The 20,811-nt window shown below is 38.3% G+C and overlaps 1 long non-coding RNA gene across 1 annotated transcript in view; it reads left to right on the top strand.

The window, feature by feature from the left end:
• The window catches only part of LOC129659433 (uncharacterized), a 140,463-nt gene that overhangs the window by 8,665 nt on the left and 110,987 nt on the right, over positions 1-20,811 (top strand). The window contains exon 2 of the long non-coding RNA XR_008718073.1: positions 4,707-4,785. This is a non-coding gene — a long non-coding RNA (uncharacterized LOC129659433). The remainder of the gene's footprint in view (positions 1-4,706; positions 4,786-20,811) is intronic.

The raw sequence follows: 20,811 nt of genomic DNA, 5'->3' as shown, positions 1-20,811 counted from the left end.
CCTTGATGCTGGGAAAGATTCAGGGCAGGAGGAGAAGGTGACAACAGAGGATAAGATGGTTGGATGGCATCATTGACTCAATGGACATGAGTTTGAGCAAACTCCTGGAGATAGTGAAGGACAGAGAAGCCTGGCATGCTGCAGTCAATGGGGTTGCAAAGATTTGGACAAGATTTAGGGACTGAACAAGAACAGCGAAGTCATGACAAAGGGAGTTTCCTAGGCCAGTAGATGAGGGCTAACTTGTTCAAGTTAACCCAGAAATTCAAGAACTGGAATTTAACTTTAAAAAATTCAGTCTGATTGTAACTCTTGAGTTCTTTCTAGATTATACTGTGCAGTTTAGGAGGCAGTTGGTGGTTGTGGTAGACGGCAGTTGCCTTGCTAAGATCCCCTTTCTTGATCTGAGATCACCCATCTCCCAGGTCCTGTGACAGTTGGCTACCAACAGTTGAAGGTAAGCTCCTCTCCCTAGAATTCCCCTTAAAATGTAGGAGACAGCTTGCTTCAGGATAAGATGGCCCTGTGGATGTTCCTCTGTTTAGAATTCCTCATCAGATTAGGCTGAAAGTGGATTTCATCTGCATGTACATATTATAGGCTTCTTCCTCTCTTCTGTCTTTCTCATCTCCTTAAATGTTTCATCTGAGAATATCTTAGTTACTGGCTCAAGAATCCCATCCAGGGACTAAGCTTCTTGAGAATCTAAGATTAGGTTGTAGTAACTAGCTGAATATTAATATGAATCAAACTTATGGGCAAATATAATGATACAAAGAAAAAACCTAGCAGCTTCTTGACATGTAGTTAAACATGTATCACATCAGAGAAATGAAACCACACAGTCCAGAAAAAAAATGCTTATTGAAGTCTACAATGTTATGAAGAAAATTAAAAGTGTTATTTTTTAGCATGGACTGTGCAGTTTTTGCCAAAGTACATTGGATGGTATATAAATCTTACAGTTTATGTCAGGACTACTTTTGATTGCAAGTATAGAACCTCAATTCAAATTTTCTTAGTCCAAAAAAAAATTCATTGTCATTTCTGTCTGTGAAATTCAAAGGTCAAGTTTACTTTACACATATTTGGACCTAGAGGTTTCAGTTACTTACTTTCTATATCCTTTGGCTTTATTTGCTTTATTCTGTACACATTTAGGAGAAGGCAATGGCAACCCACTCCAATACTCTTGCCTGGCAAAGTATTGGAGAGGAGCCTGGTAGGCTGCAGTCCATGGGGTTGCTAGGAGTTGGAAACAACTGAGTGACTTCACTTTCACTTTTCACTTTCATTCATTGGAGAAGGAAATGGCAACCGACTCCAATATTCTTGCCTGGAGGATCCCAGGGACGGGGGAGCCTGGTGGGCTGCCATCTATGGGGTCGCACAGAGTCGGACACGACTGAAGAAACTTAGCTGCAGCAGCAGTACACATTTAAGGGGCTTCCCAGGTGGTGCTAGTGGTAAATTACCCACCTACCAATGAAGGAGATGTCAGAGATGAGGGTTCGATCCCTGGGTCAAGAAGATCCCCTAGAGGAGTGCATGGCGATCCACTTCAGTATTTTTGCCTAGAGAATCCCACGGACAGAGGAGCCTGGCAGGCTACAGTCCGTATGGTCACACGGAGTTGGACACGACTGAAGTGACCTTAGCACCCATAAACATTTAAAAATGTCTCTATAAATGTAACTTTTCTAATGCCTGGGAAAGATTTGAATTGGCCATGCCTAGGTCATTTGCTAGTGTTGAAGTAACCACGGTATGTAGTACTCTATTTAAAAACCTGAGTAGTGCATATACCCATTGCACTGGAAAGAGGAGATATTGAAGCACAACTGTGGACCATCAAATGAAAAAATTCCTAGTGAAACCATGAAAAGAGGCATGTGAATGTACTAATAAAAACTTTGATTTTGAAAGATGGATATCTTATAGATTATTTTCCAAATTTATGTGAAATTGGAAGTTATTTTTAATGAAATATTTTATGAAATTCAGACACACTTGGGTCCAAGAACAGATGACTACTTACTAGCTGTATCACTTTGGAAAATCAGTTAAATTCTCTAGGCCTCAGTCTTCAGTTGTAAAACTGGAATAACCAAGTGTACTATAAAGATTAGAGAAAATACATTATGAATGCTTGGCTCCATAAAAGTAGTTTCTATTGGGCAAGCTAGTATCAACTTGGAGATCTTTGAATGTCTCTCAAAAGTGTTAAAATTAATTTTTTAAAAAGTACTTTGATCTCATTTTAACAAGCTGGGAAGAGAATGCAGTGTTTATGAGGATTAATTTATAAGTTTGGTATAGGTAGAATTGGGTTTGGGGTATCAATAAAGAAAAGAGCCAGAGATATGGAGGGCAGTCGAGAGGTTATTGTAATCAATTATGAATTGATAGGTACATGAACCAAGGGAACATAAGGCAGTAATGTACAACTCTTAAGAACAAACCATAAAAATGATTAGAAGGCTTTTAGAAAGGTCCAATTCAGCAGTTTACCATGAGGATTTTATTTTTCAAATAGTCTGTTTAATTCAATAATGATGGGTGCTAAAAGATTTGCAAGGTGTCCTCTTTCCCCAGGTTAATAAAATAATACACTATAAAATACAATACAATTTCAGAAGTTTAATCTTCAGTAAAATCTTCCTTTATATATGGCCACTCATTTTGTAGAGTCTACGTTTCTGCTAATAGAGTGTGGTGTAAAATAGGGATTTTACTTCATTTGATCATTTAGGAAAAGTCTTAGAGTATGTACTCAGATAAAAACCTATATGCAGTCATGATCATATCTGAAACAAGATTATAAAATTAAGTAGTCTGTTTTCAAATGTTTTAGAGTAATAACCATAAAAACTGAAGGGTCTTAAAATACAGAAATGGATTTATGGATTAGAGGTAGAAATTAATAAAAGGGAAACTGAATTGAAATATCCTAAAATCCTTGTCACTTAATTGTGATTTTATTTAGTAAGCTTTACAGAGAGATAATTTTGGAAAAGGAGTACGTCAAGGCTGTATATTGTCACCGTGCTTATTTAACTTATACGCAGAGTACATCATGAGAAGTGTTGGGCTGGATGAAGCACAAGCTGGAATCAAGATTGCTGGGAGAAATATCAATAACCTCAGATATGCAGATGACACCACCCTTCATCTAGCCCAGCGTTTCTCATGATGTACTCTGCATATAAGTTAAATAAGCAGGGTGACAAGATTCAGCCTTGACATACTCCTTACCCGATTTGGAACCAGTCTGTTGTTCCACATCCAGATCTAACTGTTGCTTCCTGACTTGCATACACATTTCTCAAGAGGCAGGTCAGGTGGTCTGATATTCCCATCTCTTGAAGAATTTTCCACAGTTTATTGTGATCCACATAGTCAAAGGCTTTGGCAAAGTCAATAAAGCAGAAATAAATGTTTTTCTGGAACTCTCTTGCTTTTTTTGATGATCCAATGGATGTTTGCAATTTGATCTCTGGTTCCTCTGCATTTTCTAAAACTAGTTTGAACATCTGGAAGTTCATGGTTCACGTGTTGTTGAAGCCTGGCTTGGGGAATTTTGAGCCTTACTTTACTAGTGTGTGAGCTGAGTGCAATTGTGAGGTAGTTTGAGCATTCTTTGGCATTGCCTTTCTTTGAGACTGGAATGAAAACTGACCTTTTCCAGTCCTGTGGCCACTGCTGAGTTTTCCAAATTTGCTGGCATATTGAGTGCAGCACTTTCACAGCATCATCTTTCAGGATCTGAAATAGCTCAGCTTGAATTCAATCTCCTCCACTAGCTTTGTTTGTAGTGATGCTTCTTAAGACCCACTTGACTTCACATTCCAGGATGTCTGGCTCTAGGTGAGTGATCACACCATCGTGATTATCTGGGTCGTGAAGATCTTTTTTGTATAGTTCTTCTGTGTATTCTTGCGATCTCTTAACATCTTCTGCTTCTGTTAGGTCCATACTATTTCTGTCCTTTATTGAGCCCATCTTTGCATGAAATGTACAAAAGCTTGAACTACCTTAAACAATAAAAATAAATGCCAAAGATGGGATAGTTAGGGAGTTTGGGATGGGCATGAAAACTCTGCTATATTTAAAATGGATAATCAACAGAGTCCTACTGTATATCACATGGAAATCTGCTCAATGTTATATGGTGGCCTGAATGTGAGGGAGGTGTAGGGGAGAGTGGATACATGTATATGTATTGTTGAGTCCCTTCCCTGTTCACCTGAAACTATCACAACATTGTTTGTTAATTGCCTATGCCCCAATACAAAAAATTGTCAAGGAATTAGAGGAAATATTAAATAAAAGTTTAAAAAGAAACTTGGAACATTTTGTAGTCTTTGTAGCTACATGATTAATATGACTCACCTTTAGCTTGAGATACCTACCTGTAGTTATGTGTTTTTGTTTGTTTTTGTGGAAGATAATGAAATTGGCCCAACTTGGATTAGAGGTTAACCTTAATTCAGTCAGCTGTGGCCTGGATTCAGGATCCTGTCATAGAAGGATAAGTCACCTTTCTCATAGAAAAACTGGTGTCCTAGGTGCCAAGGACACGTGCTAAATCTAATAATTTAAACCACATACAACTTGATCTTTATATAAGATGAGCAGAGATAATAAATACATAAATTTGGTAGCCTTTCAAAAATATTCTAACCTTACAGTTCCTATTTCTCTAGGTAAAGCTTGAGCTGCCATCTTGGTGTAGCCAGCACTCCATCTGTCTCACAATCTGAAGTCAGAAGTCTTGAGTTGGAAGTAAGCTTTTAACTTACCTTAATATGAACTTTTAACCTAAGGACTCACTTTGAGCAGTCCTTGTACATGACATATACAATGTTTCGTATTGGAAACTTGTTTGTGTTGTTTACTTATTGAAATTATGTTTTGAAAAAATTTCAAATGTAATCTTAACATCAAATACCAATTTAAGCAATAGAAACAGGGTTGCTTTGATTGAAGTAAGAAAAGATGCTGCTGGCAGTCCCACTGGCTTGGATTCTCTGCTTTCCCCTTACGGTGAATGATCCTTAAAATTCCTTTCTAGAGATCCATATCACTGCCGAATATAATCTGAAACAAAATCACTAATGTAGTACAATAAGCATGCATAAGATTTGGAATCAAAGAATTAGTTTTATAAAATGCTGATTCTAGCACATACTAACTTGGAGATGGAATAAATCACATATTAATAAATTCTCCAAATCTTTCTTCAGCTGAGAAGTATACATAATACTTATACCATCAAACTTAGAAGGTTCATTTATTAAATGCGATGTCAACCATAGAAAACTCTACAATGTTATATACAGTGTTAATTGATATTGCATTTGATATCTATTTACCCACCTTGAGAAAAACATCCAAACTGCTAGGTACTTTAAGGGCACCCTGGTCCGCATTGACCACATTCTCAATTTTAAAACTTCCTTCTCCTTTACAATAATTATGTTGGCCTCCAAGGACATATGAGTCAGTGACAATATATATCCTAAAAAATATCAGCTATTTGATTATTTTGACATCATATAGCTTACTCTAAGTGCTAGTGGCTGTTTATCTTCTTCTGTGGTCCTAGAAGAGGGAGAAAACATGAGCAGAGACGAAGGCTCCTAAATCACTGATTTGACCCCATCCCAGGGAGCGACTTTACTTTCACTTTTCACTTTCATACATTGGAGAAGGAAGTGGCAACCCACTCCAGTGTTCTTGCCTGGAGAATCTCAGGGACGGGGGAGCCTGGTGGGCTGCCATCTATGGGGTCGCACAGAGTCAGACACGACTGAAGTGACTTAGCAGCAGCAGCAGGAACTTGCACAATCAAATGTGAATAGCAAATGCAGTCTCCCTCTAAAGCTCCTCTGAGGGTCATTCATGGAAGTACAGAAGGGTACCCAAGGGAGATGGAGACAAAAGCACCTTCTTGATAATATTCACTTGAGAATGATTATAAACCATGAAATGAGTGACAGACAAAAACTGCTTAAGTTGAGGCATACATTTTCACTCTATTTTGGATGCTGGTACTCTGGCAATGTATTTTAAGCTCAGCATTTGCTTTAAAAAAACAAAAACACAAAAATTCTCATTCAACTGTACGAAACCCATTCTTCTCAAGATTGAAGCTTTTCTGTAGTGATGTTGTCTGTTTAGGTTTTAAGCCACTAGGGCCCTGGCACATACAGCTGGAATACTCTATTTTTAAAGATATATTGTGTCTGTTGATACAAAGGTCATGATGTAGACTTTTGCACTTAGAATCAGCATGAGAATGTGGGACTGTTCTTGCAGATCTTGGCTCCATCAGCAAAATAAATTAAAATAAACTGGAGGCTTGAAATAGAAATAACCCTCCTTCCAAGTGTTTCATTTAGAGAATGACATCCTGTTTTCTTCAGAATATCATGGGTAATTCTGCATATGAATGAATTTTGCAACAGAAAAGGCCCAGCAAATGAAATACGCAAAATAACTTTTAGAATTTCAGGAGTCAGTAATAAAAATAAATGATGATGCTTTTCCGCTCAAAGTGTGAAGGGAATTGGAAACCTGAAATTTAGTTACATAAAGTTTTAAGATTTTTATAACAATTTGTGATAGCATGGTAAGCTGAGTTCTCCTTATAAGAGAATGTAGTATGTCTTTAGTACAATTTACCATTTATCTTATAAGGAAATTTTGACACAGTTTGCCTATTAGATATTGAAGTCGGACCAATTTTCGAATTATAGTCATAAGTAGAAAGGTGTATTTCAGAAATAACTGGACCCAAAGCATCATTCACCTGGAAATACTTTGATTTGGCTCCCAACTGAGCCTGGAGAGGTTTTACCTGAAGTACAAAGTAACTACAGTCAAAGTTGTAGAAATTCCTAGTTTTGTCAATAAAACCCCGTTGCTATATTGAAAAAAGCACAGTGACATAATATGTTAATAATATAACAATATATTAAATTTAAAAAATAAATTTCAATTTATAATCTTACATATACATTTTCCATTATGTTGCTGCTAAAACTCACCCAGAAACTGGCCCCTGTCCAGCCCTAGTGTCTTTATATTGGATTTTACTACTCTTTTCTCTTTGAAAGGAATTGGTACCTTAGCTGACTTCCTGTCTTGAGTATAGAAAAGATCAGTAGGGTTCTTTTATGTATTTGTATTGCCTACAATAAAAGGATTTTTTTTTTCAGACAACATCTTTTTTAGGAAGAAGTGAAAGCTTACACTGGAAATGTCATGGCAGCTTTTGTGTTAAGATGATAATGATAAAAACAATCATTATTTGGAACAATTTGAGTCTATAAGATTCATGTTTATGTGAAATTTGTGTCAGAGATTGGCCGGATGTTTATTTGGCTTTTCCTTTTTCTTGAGTATAAATTGTTTTCTAGCTCTTTTGATTATAAGTGGAGTCGTAGGACTAGTTGCCACCAATGAAATGTGAGCAGATATGATGTGTCACTTCTGGCAAAAGACAGTTAAGAATTGCTCCATGATCTCGTTCTTTCCTTGTTCTGTTGACTGGATGTGAATTTGAAGCTGTATATTAGAAATAGCTAAGCATCAGTTATACAGGCTCTCTGAAATTCTGCACCCTTTATAAAGAAAAGGTTTATTAGAACCTTTTCTTCCCACACTTGGGGGACCATTTTATACTTTGGCATAAGCCAACAGCCACGAATTAACATTTATATTGTGAATCATCCAAGATTTTAGGGTTTTTGGTTACACAGCTAACATTACTTACCTGACTAATAATACTCAGATAGAAAGAGGTAATAGTACTTGTGATTACAGAAGGCAATTGTGATACAAAAACCATAGGATATAGGCAGGAACCAGGAATGACTGGGAACTGAGTATAACAGGATCAATATTTTAGAAGCAATAACAACTGTTTCAGTTAAGTAGTGGTAATATCTGGAGAAGGCAATGGCACCCCACTCCAGTACTCTTGCCTGGAAAATCCCAAGGATGGAGGAGCCTGGTAGGCTACAGTCCATGGGGTCGCTAGGAGTCGGACACGACTTAGTGACTTCCCTTTCAATTTTCACTTTCCACTTTCATGCATTGGAGAAAGAAATGGCAACCCACTCCAGTGTTCTTGCCTGGAGAATACCAGGGACGGAGGAGCCTGGTGGGCTGCCGTCTATGGGGTTGCACAGAGTCGGACACGACTGAAGCGACTTAGCAGCAGCAGCAGCAGCAGCAGTGGTAATATCAATTAAGACAAATTATACTGGAGTCAAAGTTAATTGCTTTGGTTGTCACAGTGAGAAAATACAAAACAATTTAAATATTGAGATCAAAGTGTTTCCTTGGTCAAATGTTTCAAAAAAGGAAAACTGATAAGACACAAAGTCCTCATCTCTTAGGAGACAAGTTTTTTAAATGATACTGATGTCCGGGGACCTTGACCTGCAACGGCTTGAAGCAGGATTTCAGTTCCTAGCCAGAGACTGAAGTCAAGCCGCGGCAGTGAGAGCACTCGGTTCTAGCCACTAAGCCAAGAGGGACCGGTAGTCAATGACAAGGCCCTGGCCTATGAGCTGTGTAGAAATAAATTTCCACATCGAGACAGAAAGTAGAGAAACAAGAAAAGTACATATTAGGAGGAAAAAAGATATGTGTGGATGGACACCCGGATGGGCTCAGAGAGCCACACCCTCATGGTAGTTTGAATCACTTTTATGGGACATTTCTCCCAGGTTTTGTTTGGCCAGTCCTCTTGCTTTGCCTGGTTCTGAGTTCGTATTTGGCATTACTCTGAGTCCTCTATGTGTGCATATGCATTTCTTAGCCAAGATGGATTCTAGCACAGAGGCGTATGGGTAGGTTGACATCACTTACTATGAATTGATGCCACCTCTCTTTTGACTTTCAAGGAGTCTTTCTGTATGTGTGTAGTCAGGACGGTCTCCTTGACTTTGAGGAATATGTGGTCTTTTATCTCTTATCTGGGCAGGACTAAGCTCCTCTCTCGCTCCTGTTATTTTGGGGGTATCTGTCCACAGGGGACTAATTCTGGCTGCTTAGCTTGGGGCTCTTCTATATCCTGCCTCAATACTATTAATTATCATAAAATGCTAATGAGGTATGCTTAAAATTTTAATAGTGCTAGCAGAACAGGTCAACATATCATGATATTAGGGCAATGATTTTGAAATAAAGGTAAAACAAAATTGGGAATGGATGATAGGTATATTTTGAGATTCAAACTAGGTTTCAAAAAGCAAAACTTGTTGAAAAAAGGTAATTATTAATAACAATTTAACAAATACTTGCTATTGAAAACTCACTGATCTTTAGACTTTCTTCTCTGTGTTTGGGATATGGGTGCCTACACCATACATTTTAATCAGTTTAAACATTAAAATAAATGTCAGGCTGATATCAAGAGAGTCTTCGGTTTGAATCTCCAAAGGAAAAGAATCCTAATCCTGTATTTTGGCCAAAAATCAGTAGATGGATAATTTAGATCCTTGGCTAATTGGACTTGGTATTCTTTTAACTTCTAGTAAAAATACTGCAAGAAACTTATAAAGTATGTAACTTATATTGTTAGAACCATGCTGTTGCTAAATCATGTCCAAATCTTTTGTGACCCCATGGATTATAGACCATTAGGCTCTTCTGTCTATGGGATTTCCAAGGCAAGAATATTAGAGTGGGTTACCATTTCCTTCTCCAGGGGATCTTCATGACCCAGGGATCGAACCTATATCTCCTGCATTGGCAGGTGGGTTCTTTACCACTGAGCCAACAGGGAAGCCCTACTAGAACCATAAATGATACTAAAATAAAGCTATAAGCAAAATTATAAACTATTATATATGCTTCCCTGATAGCTCAGTTGGTAAAGAATCTGCCTGTAATGCTGGACACCCCATTTCAATTCCTAGGTCGGGAAGATCCACTGGAGAAGGGATAGGCTACCCACTCCACTATTCTCGGGCTTCCCTTGTGGCTCAGATAGTTAAGAATCCGCCTGCAATGTGGGAGACCTAGGTTGGATCCCTGGATTAGGAAGATCCCCTGGAGAAGGGAACGGCTACCCACTCCAGTATTCTGGCCTAGAGAATTATGGACTGTATAGTCCTTGGGGTCACAAAGAGTCGGATGTGACTTTCACTTCACTTTACTTGTATATAATGAAGACATACACTTACATTATGGTTATATGTAAATTATATATTTTAAATCTTTTTTGTATTGTTAATTCAGTATGTTTTATTTGCTGTTTAGGATGTTTGAAATGTTAAAAAGTTCTCAGAATAAAAAATTTGTATTCAGTTTAAACTTGTCTGCTGCTGCTGCTAAGTCACTTCAGTTGTGTCCGACTCTGTGCGACCCCATAGACGGCAGCCCACCAGGCTTCCCCGTCCCTGGGATTCTCCAGGCAAGAACACTGGAGTGGGTTGCCATTTCCTTCTCCAATGCATGAAAGTGAAAAGTGAAAGTGAAGTCGCTCAGTCATGTCTGACTCTAGCGACCCCATGGACTGCAGCCTACCAGGCTCCTCCATCCATGGGATTTTCCAGGCAAAAGTACTGGAGTGGGGTGCCATTGCCTTCTCCGTTAAACTTGTCTAGGGATTTTAAATTAATAAAAATCTGTAGATAGTGCTTAAATACTTAAAAATTTAGTTTTCAGTGTTTCATTCATTTGGTATGAATTCCAGGAGGACCTGACAATATGACTGGGTCTGCTTTCTTGTAACTCTGTCTTCTGCAAAGTATTGAGTTAACACATTATTGACGGGGATTTTTGCAGAAATTAACCCCTGTGGTTGGTGATTTGTTATGTAAGTGAATGTTGAAACACCCATGTTTGAGTAAATATCAACAACTATTTTTTGTTTTTTGTACTTAAGGCATTTATTTGAAACTTTGTAAATGTCTTGCTGAAACATTCTAATATTAGAGTGTGATAGCCGGATAGCAGGCACCTTTGTGCAGGGGAACAGAAGGTCTATTACAAAAACGCTGTATTTCACTGTGCTTTGTCTTGGAAGTGCAGACTGCAGGTACTGGCCGCTTTTTTTTTTTTTTTTTTTTAGTCCTATGGCTATTATTTCCTCTAAAATATGTTCTTTTCTTTTACCTGATAGTCAACAAGTTGGACCTTTGTGGTAGGGGGGCACTTTCATATTTTAAACTAATTTTTATTGGAGTATAGTTGCTTTACAATAGTGTGTTAATTTTTGCTTACAGCAAAATGAATCAGCTATACATATACATATTATATCCTCTTTTTTGGATTTCCTTTCCATTTAGTCACCATGAAAAGAGAAAGTGTTAGTTGCTCAGTTGTGTCCAACTCTGGGAGCCCATGGACTGTAGCCCACCAGGCTTCTCTGTCCATGGGATTCTCTAGGCAAGAATACTGGAGTGGGTTGCCATTCCCTTCTCTAGGGGATCTTCCCGACCCAGGGATTAAACCCAGGTCTCCCACATTGCAGGCAGATTCTTTACCTTCTGAGCCAGCAGGGAAGCCCTTAGTCACTACAGACCACTGAGTAGAGTTCCCTGGTGATACAGAATAGGTTCTCATTAGTTATCTACTTTATACATAGTATCAATAGTGTGTATACATCAATCCTAATCTCCCAATTTGTCTCACCCTCCTTTCCTCTTTGGTATCCATGTGTTCTGTACCTCTGTGCCTCTTTCTGCTTTGCATAAGGGATCATCTGTACCATTTTCCTAGATTCCACATATATGCATCAATATATGATATTTGTTTTCTTCTTTGTGACTCCCTTCACTCTCTATGACACTCTCTAGGTCCACCCATGTCTCTTCAAATGACCCAGTGCCATTCCTTTTTATGGCTGAGTCATATTCCATTGTGTGTATGTACCATATCTTCTTTATCCATTCCTCTGTTGATGGACATTTAGGTTGCTTCCATGCTTGGCTATTGTAAGTAGCACTGAAATAAACATTGGGGTGCATGTGTATTTTTGAATTGTTTTTCTCCGAGTATATGCCCGGTAGTGGCATTACTGGGTTATGTGATAGTTCTATTTTTAGCTTTTTAAGGAACCTCCATACAGTTCTCCATAGTGACTGTATCAATTTACCTTCTCACAAGCAGTGTAAGAAGGTTTCCTTTCCTCCATATCCTCTCCAGCATTTATTGTCTGTAGACTTTGATGATGGCCATTCTGACCAGTGTGAGGTGGTACCTTGTAGTTTTGATTTGCATTTCTCTAATAATTAGTGATGTTGGGCATCATTTCATGTGTTAATTGGCCATCTGTATGTCATATTTGGAAAAAAGTCTATCTAGGTCTTCTGCCCAGTTTTTTTTATTTTTGTTTTTAAATCTTGAACTGCATAAGCTGTTTGTAAGTATTGGAGATTAATCCTTTCTCAGTTGCTTCATTTGCAAATATTTTGTCCCATTTTGTGGGCTGTCGTTTCATTTTGTTTATGGTTTTCTTTGCTGTGCAAAAGCTTTTGAGTTTAATGAGGTCCTGTTCATTTTTATTTTTATTACTCTAGCAGGTGGGTCAAAAGATTTTGATGCAATTTATGTCAAAGATGCAATTTATGTTCTGCCTGTGTTTTCCTCTAAGAGTTTTATAGTGTCTGGTCTTACATTTAGGTCATTTTGAGTTTATGTTTTGTGTATGGTATTAGGGGTTTCTAATTTCATTCTTTTATAATATGAAATTGTCTAGTTTTCCCAGTGTCACTTATTGAAGGACTGTCTTTCCTCTATTTATGTTTTGCCTCCTTTGTCATAGGTTAGTGCCATAGATGTGTGGGTTTATCTCTGGGCTTTCTATCCTGTTCTGTTGATCTATATTTCTGTTTTTTTGCAAGTATCTTATAGTCTTGCTATTATATAGTCTTGACTATTGATATAGTCTTGACCATTGTAGCTTTGTAGTATAGTCTTAAGTCAGGGGGCCTGATTCCTCCAGTGCCATTTTTCTTTCTCAAGATTGCTTTGGCTATTTGGAGTCATTTGTGTTTCTGTACTAACTATAACATTTTTTTCTTCTAGTACTGTGAAAAATGGCATTGGCACTTTTCAAGGGATTGTATTCAATCTGTAGATTGCTTTGGGTAGTACAGTCATTTTCACAATACTGATTCTTCCAATCCAAGAATATGGTATATTCCATCTGTTTGTATGTTTGATTTCTTTCACTAGTATCTTATGGTTTTCTGTGTACAGGTCTTTTGCCTTCTTTTTTTTTATTTTTTTTATCTTTTTTATTTTATTTTATTTAACTTTACAATATTGTATTGGTTTTGCCATATATCAAAATGAATCTGCCACAGTATACATGTGTTCCCCATCCTGAACCCTCCTCCCTCCTCCCTCCCCATACCATCACTCTGGGTCGTCCCAGTTCACCAGCCCCAAGCATCCAGTATCGTGCATGGAACCTGGACTGGCAACTCATTTCATATATGATATTAAACATATTTCAATGCCATTCTCCCACAATTATCCCACCCTCTCCCTCTCCCACAGAGTGCAAAAGACTGTTCTATACATCAGTGTCTCATATACAGGGTTATTGTTATCATCTTTCTAAATTCCATATATATGCACTAGTATACTGTATTGGTGTTTTTCTTTCTGGCTTATTTCACTCGTATAATAGGCTCCAGTTTCATCCACCTCATTAGAACTTATTCAAATGCATTCTTTTTAATGGCTGAGTAATACTCCATTGTGTATATGTACCACAGCCTTCTTATCCATTCATCTGCTTTTGCCTTCTTAAGAAAGTTTATTCCTAGGTATTCTTTTTGTTGCAAAAGAGACTTCTGTATATTAATTTTGTATCTTGGAACTTTACCAGATTCATTGGTTAGCACCAGTAGTTTTCTGGTGGCATCTTTATGATTTTCTGTGTATAGTATGTCATCTGCAAACAGCTGACAATTTTACTTCTTTTCCAATTTGGATTCCTTTTATTCTTTTTTCCTCTGATTTCCATGGTAGGACTTCCAAAACTATATTGAATAAGAGTGGCAAGAGTGGACACCCTTATCTTATTCCTAAACTTAGAGGAAATGCTTTTAGTTTTTCCTCATTGAAAATAATGTTTGCTGTGGGTTTGTCATATATGCCCTTTGTTATGTTGAGATAGGGTCCCTCTATGCCCACTTTCTGGAGAGTTTTTTAAATCATAAATCAGTGTTGAATTCTCTTGAAAGCTTTTTCTGCTTTTACTAAGATAATCATATACTTTTTATTCTTTAGTTTGTTAATATAGTGTATCTGATTGATTCGTGTATACTGAAGAATCCTTGCATCCCTGGGATTTATCCCCCTTGATCATGGTGTATGATCCTTTTAATGTGTAGTTGGATTTGGTTTGCTAGTATTTTGTTGAGGTTTTTTGTATCTATTTTCCCTGGTAGCTCAGATGGTAAAGCGTCTGCCTACAATGCAGGAGACCCAGGTTTGATCCCTGGGTCAGAAAGATCCTCTGGAGAAGGAAATGGCAACCCACTCCAGTACTCTTGCCTGGAAAATCCCATGGATGGAGGAGTGTGGTAGGCTATAGTCTATGGGGTCACAAAGAGTCGGACATGACTGAGTGACTTCACTTTCACTTTCATCAGTGATATTGGCCTATAATTTTCTTTTTTTATGTGTGATATCTTTGTCTGGTTTTGGTATCAGGGTGATGGTGGCCACATAGAGTGAGTTTGGGAGTGTTCCTCCCTCTGCAGCTTTTTGGAAGGATAGGTGTTAGCTCTTCTCTAAATGTTTGATGGAATTTGCCTTTGAAGCCATCTGGTACTGGACTTTTGCTTGTTGGAAGATTTTAAATCACAGTTTAAATTTCATACTTGTGATGTATCTGTTCATATTTTCTATTTCTTCCTGGTTCGGTCTCAGAAGTTTGTACTTTTCTAAGAATTTGTCCATTTCTTCCAGGGTGTCCATTTTATTGGCTTGGCTTCTCCTGTGGCTCAGTGGTAAAGAATCCACCTGCACTGAGGGACACATGGGTTTGATCCCTGGGTTGGAAAGATCACCAGGAGAAGGGAAAGGCTACCCAATCCAGTATCCTGGCCTGGAGAATTCCATGGACATATAGTCCAAGGGGTTGCATAGAGTCAGACACGACTGAGTGACTTTCACTTTCACAGTTGCTTGTGGAAAATAGAAATTTCACAGTGCATCATTTAAAAAATTATGATAATAAATTTGCAATAATAATACACACAAAGTTGGAACAGAAAACTTACAGAGCAAAACGTGACATAGTGACAATCGTAAGTTGTATAATGAGCATTAAGCTCTTAACAACTTTGCACTGTGATGTTAATTGTATCACTCTCTAAAAACATATTGATACATCTCTGGTCAATCACATTCACATAACAAAAGATATATTAATATGTCTCTAGTCAATAATATGTTAAGATAAATGTAGAGTATTGATTTGTTCATATTGTATCAAGCCAGCTGTACTCAGGAATCAAAAGTGTTCATTGTTAAACCTCTGATTGGCAGGTTTCAGCTATAATGAATTGGCACATGCTCTAAGGGTTATTTGGAATAGTATAAAAGTTTAGTGAGGGATGATGGAGGCTCCATCCTAAACTGAAGTGGTCCCCATGCACTTCAACTTCATCTCTTGTAATGAAATATTCCTCCTGAGGCGGAGGACCTAACATTTGCACCTGAGATAGTTCAAGAACTCTGGATGCAGCTGCTGTCTGGCTGAATGCTATACTACTTTATTTGTGTGCTTTGAATTTATGTGAACTGGGTACGTTTTAAATCCAGTGAATCTTCTTTCTGATTCCCAACTAAGGACAAAAAGAAATTGAGTCAGTAGTTGTATAACACTCAGGGCTTATATTTAATGTATTTAACTTTTTAAAAATATGTTTTTCTTATGGAAAGCAAATCCTGTATAATCATGTGGTATTTTCCCAATTAAAAATAATCCCAAGGGCTGTGTTCTTGAGAAAGTTTGCAATGAGATACAAAGATAGTCTATTCCCACTAACCCCTTGCCCATGACTGACTGTGAAGCTGTGATCTGTGGTATTTGCACAGAATCATTAAACCCCTCTCCCGTCCCCGTTTTCTCACTACACCTCCTTTCCCTCTCTCTTCTCCCTCAGTCTGTCTTTTTTTGTCTCTGTTGGGGCTTCCCTGATTGCTCAGTTGGTTAAGAGTCCGCCTGCATTGCAGGAGACCCCAGTTTGATTCCTGGATTGGGAAGATCCTCTGGAGAAGGGATAGACTACCCACTCCAGTATTCTTGGGCTTCTTTGTGGCTTAGCTGGTAAAGAATCTGCCTGCACTGCGGGAGACCTGGGTTCGATCCCTGGGTTGGGAAGATCCCCTGGAGAAGAGAAAGGCTACCCACTCCAGTATTCTGGCCTGGAGAATTCCATGGGCTATATAGTCCATGGAATTGCAAAGAGTTGCAAAGAGACTGAGGGACTTTCATTTTATTTGACTTTCAGGCTACCAAAAATAGAGGAGTTAGGTAGATTTCTTTTCATAATCAAATTGTATTAGATATTGACCCACATTTTTATATAGATTGCTAGTAAATGCTACGGAGAAGGCAATGGCAACCCACTCCAGTACTCTTGCCTGGAAACTCCCATGGATGGAGGAACCTGGTAGGCTGCCGTCTATGGGGTTGCACAGAGTCGGACATGACTGAAGTGACTTACCAGCAGCAGTAAATGCAATTGATTACATTTCACTGTATGGAGACATGATAGCTCTATAGGATGGAAAAGTCTACCTCAATAGTAGTTCTCTAAATTTTGTAATTTAAATTCCTCCTGCATTGACAGTTAACCTGACTTCTATAATTGCAATAACGTAAAGTGTTTGAAGAAGGGTAGAGATTATAAAACTTCTACTCTTAATATCATTTCAACTGATTAATACAGGCTTTACTGTGCCCATCTTTGCATGACAAGTTCCCTTGAAATCTCTACTTTTCTTGAAGAGATCTCTAGTCTTTCCCAATCTGTTGTTTTCCTCTATTTATTTGCACTGATCATTGAGGAAGGCTTTCTTATTTTTTCTTGCTATTCTTGGGAATTCTGCATTCAGATGGTTATATCTTTCCTTTTCTCCTTTGCCTTTAGCTTCTCTTCCTTCTCAGCTATTTGTAAGGCCTGTTCAGACAACCGTTTTGCCTTTTTTCATTTCTTTTTCTTGGGGATGGTCTTGATCACTGCCTCCTGTACAAAGTCACAGACCTCTGTCCATAGTATGGACCTAACAGAACCAGAAGATATTAAGAAGAGGAGTCTAGAATACACTGAAGAACTATACAAAAAAGATCTTCATGACCCAGATAACCAAGATGGTGTGATCACTCACCTAGAGTCAGACATCCGGGAATCCAAAGTCAAGTGGGCCTTAGAAAGCATCACTACGAACAAAACTAGTGGAGGTGATGTAATTCAAGTTGAGCTATTCCAAATCCTGAAAGATGATGCTGTGAAAGTGCTGCACTCAATATGCCAGCAAATTTGGAAAACTCAGCAGTGGCCACAGAACTGGAAAAGGTTGGTTTTCATACCAATCCCAAAGAAAGGCAATGCCAAAGAATGTTTAAACTACTGCACAATTGCACTCATCTCACATGGTAGCAAAAGAATGCTCAAAATTCCCCAAGCCAGGCTTCAACAATACGTGAAACATGAACTTTCAGGTGTTCAAGCTGGTTTTAGAAAAGGCAGAGGACCCAGAGATCAAATTGCCAACATCTGGTGGATCATCAAAAAAGCAAGAGAGTTCCAGAAAAACATCTACTTCTGCTTTATTGACTACGCCAAAGCCTTTGACTGTGTAGATCACAAGAAACTGTGGAAGATTATTAAACAGATGGGAATATCAGACTTTCCTCCAGACAAATCTGTATGCACTTCAGGAAGCGACAGTTAGAACTGGACATGGAACAACACACTGGTTCCAAATAGGGAAAGGAGTACATCAAGTTTGCATATTGTCACCCTACTTATTTAACTTATATGCAGAGTACATCATGTGAAATGCCAGGCTGGATGAAGCACAAGCTTGGAATGAAGATTGCCGGGAGAAATATCAATAGCTTCAGATATACAGATAATACTACCCTTATGGCAGAAACTGAAGAAGAATTAAAGGATCTCTTGATGAAAGTGAAAGTGGAGAGTGAAAAAGTTGGCTTAAAACTCAACATTCAGAAAAGTAAGATCATGGCATCTGGTCCAGTCACTTCATGGCAAATAAATGGGGAAACAATGGAAACAGTGAGAGACTTTAGTTTTGGGGGCTCCAAAATCACTGCAGATGGCAACTGCAGCCATGAAATTAAGAGATGCTTGCTCCTTGGAAGAAAAGCTATGATCAACCTAGACAACATATTAAAAAGCAGAGACATTACTTTGCCAACAAAGATCTGTCTAGTCAAAGCTATGGTTTTTCCAGTGGTCATATATGGATGTGAGAGTTGGGGTGAAAAGAAAGCTGAGTGCCAAAGAATTAATGCTTTTGAACTGTGGTGTTAGAGAAGACTCTTGAGAGTCCCTTGGACTGCAAGGAGATCCAACCAGTCCATCCTAAAGGAGATCAGTCCTGAATGTTCATTGGAAGGACTGATGCTGAAGCTGCAACTCCAATACCTTGGCCACCTGATGTGAAGAGCTGACTCATTTGAAAAGACCATGATGCTGGGAAGGATTGAGGGCAGGAGGAGAAGGGGAAGACAGAGGATTTGATGGTTGGATGACATCACCAATTCAATGGACATGGGTTTGGGAGGACTCTGGGAGTTGGTGACGGACAGTGAGGCCTGGCATGCTGCGGTTCATGGGGTCATAAAGAGTCAGACACGACTGAGCAACTGAACTGACTGACTGACTGATGCTAAAGCTGAAACTCCAATACTTTGGCCACCTGATGCAAAGAACTGACTCATTAGAAAAGACCCTGATGCTGGGAAAGATCAAAGGTGAGAGGAGAAAGGTACTACAAAGGATGAGATGATTGGATGGCATCACTGACTCAATGGACATGAGTTTGAGTAAGCTCTGGGAGTTGGTGATGGACAGGGAAGCCTGGCGTGATGCAGTCCGTGGGGTTGCAAAGAGTTGGACATGACTGAGTGACTGACCTGAACTGATCAATACATCTTGTTTCCCACTTATCAAACTGAAAAACAGGATATAATTATATTGCTTGTTAAAAGGCAGTATATACTCTTTCATTTGGATAAGAAAAATAATTTTGCTGCTATTTAGTTACAAATGTTTTATGTATATTTTTATAAAAGGGCATGGCTAGGCAATCTTTATTACTCATTTCTTATACTAAGGTGGATATTAAAATATAATCCGAAAAAATGTCAAGGTGTTAACATAATATGCTTGAGGCAGGAAGATGAGAACAATTAAATTTAGGGGAAGGAAGGACAATGTCTACCTACCTTTTTCCCCTTATTTTTTTCAAATGATGGCTATTTTAAAAGTATTTATTTACTTGGATGTGCCAGATCTTAATTGTGGCATATGGGATTTAGTTACCTGAACAGTGATTGAACCCAGGCCCCCTGCACTGGGAGTGTGGAGTCTTAGCCACTGGACCACAAGGGAAGTCCCAAAGAATGCTTATTTAGATTTTCACATGAGCCACTTATAGCAAACTCAAAATTAGTATGTTAGTTAATATTAATGTTCTAATGACTTTTGTACATTATTTGATTTTTCCCTCTTATAATAATCTTATGAAATAAAACAGCTATTAGCCAGTTATGTAAAAACAAAAACAAAAAAACAAGGAAATTGAGGGACAGGTTTGTGAAGTAACTTGCCCAAAGTAACATAAACAGGAAGAGGCAAAGCTCAAGTTTGGTCTCCAGTGGTTTTCCTCTAGAGCCATTGCCTCAGATTTCTGTGCTTTCTTCTGTCATGGATCATTAGGATATTGGTAAATTCATATTCTGGTTACTAACCAGTGGGTGATACCTGTACTTTAATGAATAAAATTAAGACATAAAATCATGACCTTGCATTTGCTTTCAAGAATTATCTAAACCTAAAAAGATATCAAGGGGGTCTCTAGATTAGGTCACAACTATTCTAAGAAGTATCTGTATATATATTTGGATAATCAGTTGAAAAACATCAATTTTCATGTCATAGTTTGAATAGATAGTTTAATATTTAAAATTCTAAAGCTAAGTATTAGTTATTAGCAGCCACAGTTGAAATAGAAATCAATTAAGCATTAAACTTAGGGCCTATCATGAAATATAAGATGTAAAAAGTTTCACCCCCATTGTTATTGTTCATCATTCAGTCGTGTCCGACTCTTTGCCACCCTATGGACTACAGCATGCTAGACTTCCCTGTTCTTCCCAGAGTTTGCTCAAACTCATGTCCATTGACTTGATGCTGCCATCCAACTGTCTCATCCTCTGTCACCCCCTTCTCCTCCTGTCCTTAATCTTTCCCAGTATCTGGGTCTTTTCTAATGAGTTGGCTCTTCACATCAGGTGGCCAAAATATTGGAGCTTCAGCATAAGTCCTCCCAATGAATATTCAGTGTTGATATCCTTTAGGATTGACTGGTTGGATATCCTTGCTTCCAAGGGACTCTCAAGAGTCTTCTCCAGCACCATAGTTCGAAAGCATCAGTTCTTCGGCACTCAGCCTTCTTTATGGTCCAACTCTCACATCCATACATGACTATTGGAAAGACCATAGCTTTAACTATACAGACCTTTCTTGGCAAAGTGATGTCTCTATTTTTTAATACAACGTCTAGGTT

The sequence above is a fragment of the Bubalus kerabau genome, chromosome 8 (assembly GCF_029407905.1).
Source record: "Bubalus kerabau isolate K-KA32 ecotype Philippines breed swamp buffalo chromosome 8, PCC_UOA_SB_1v2, whole genome shotgun sequence".
Taxonomy (NCBI): Eukaryota; Metazoa; Chordata; class Mammalia; order Artiodactyla; family Bovidae; genus Bubalus; species Bubalus kerabau.
Note: the sequence above shows the minus strand (reverse complement) of the source record. Positions and strands in the feature narration are given on the sequence as shown.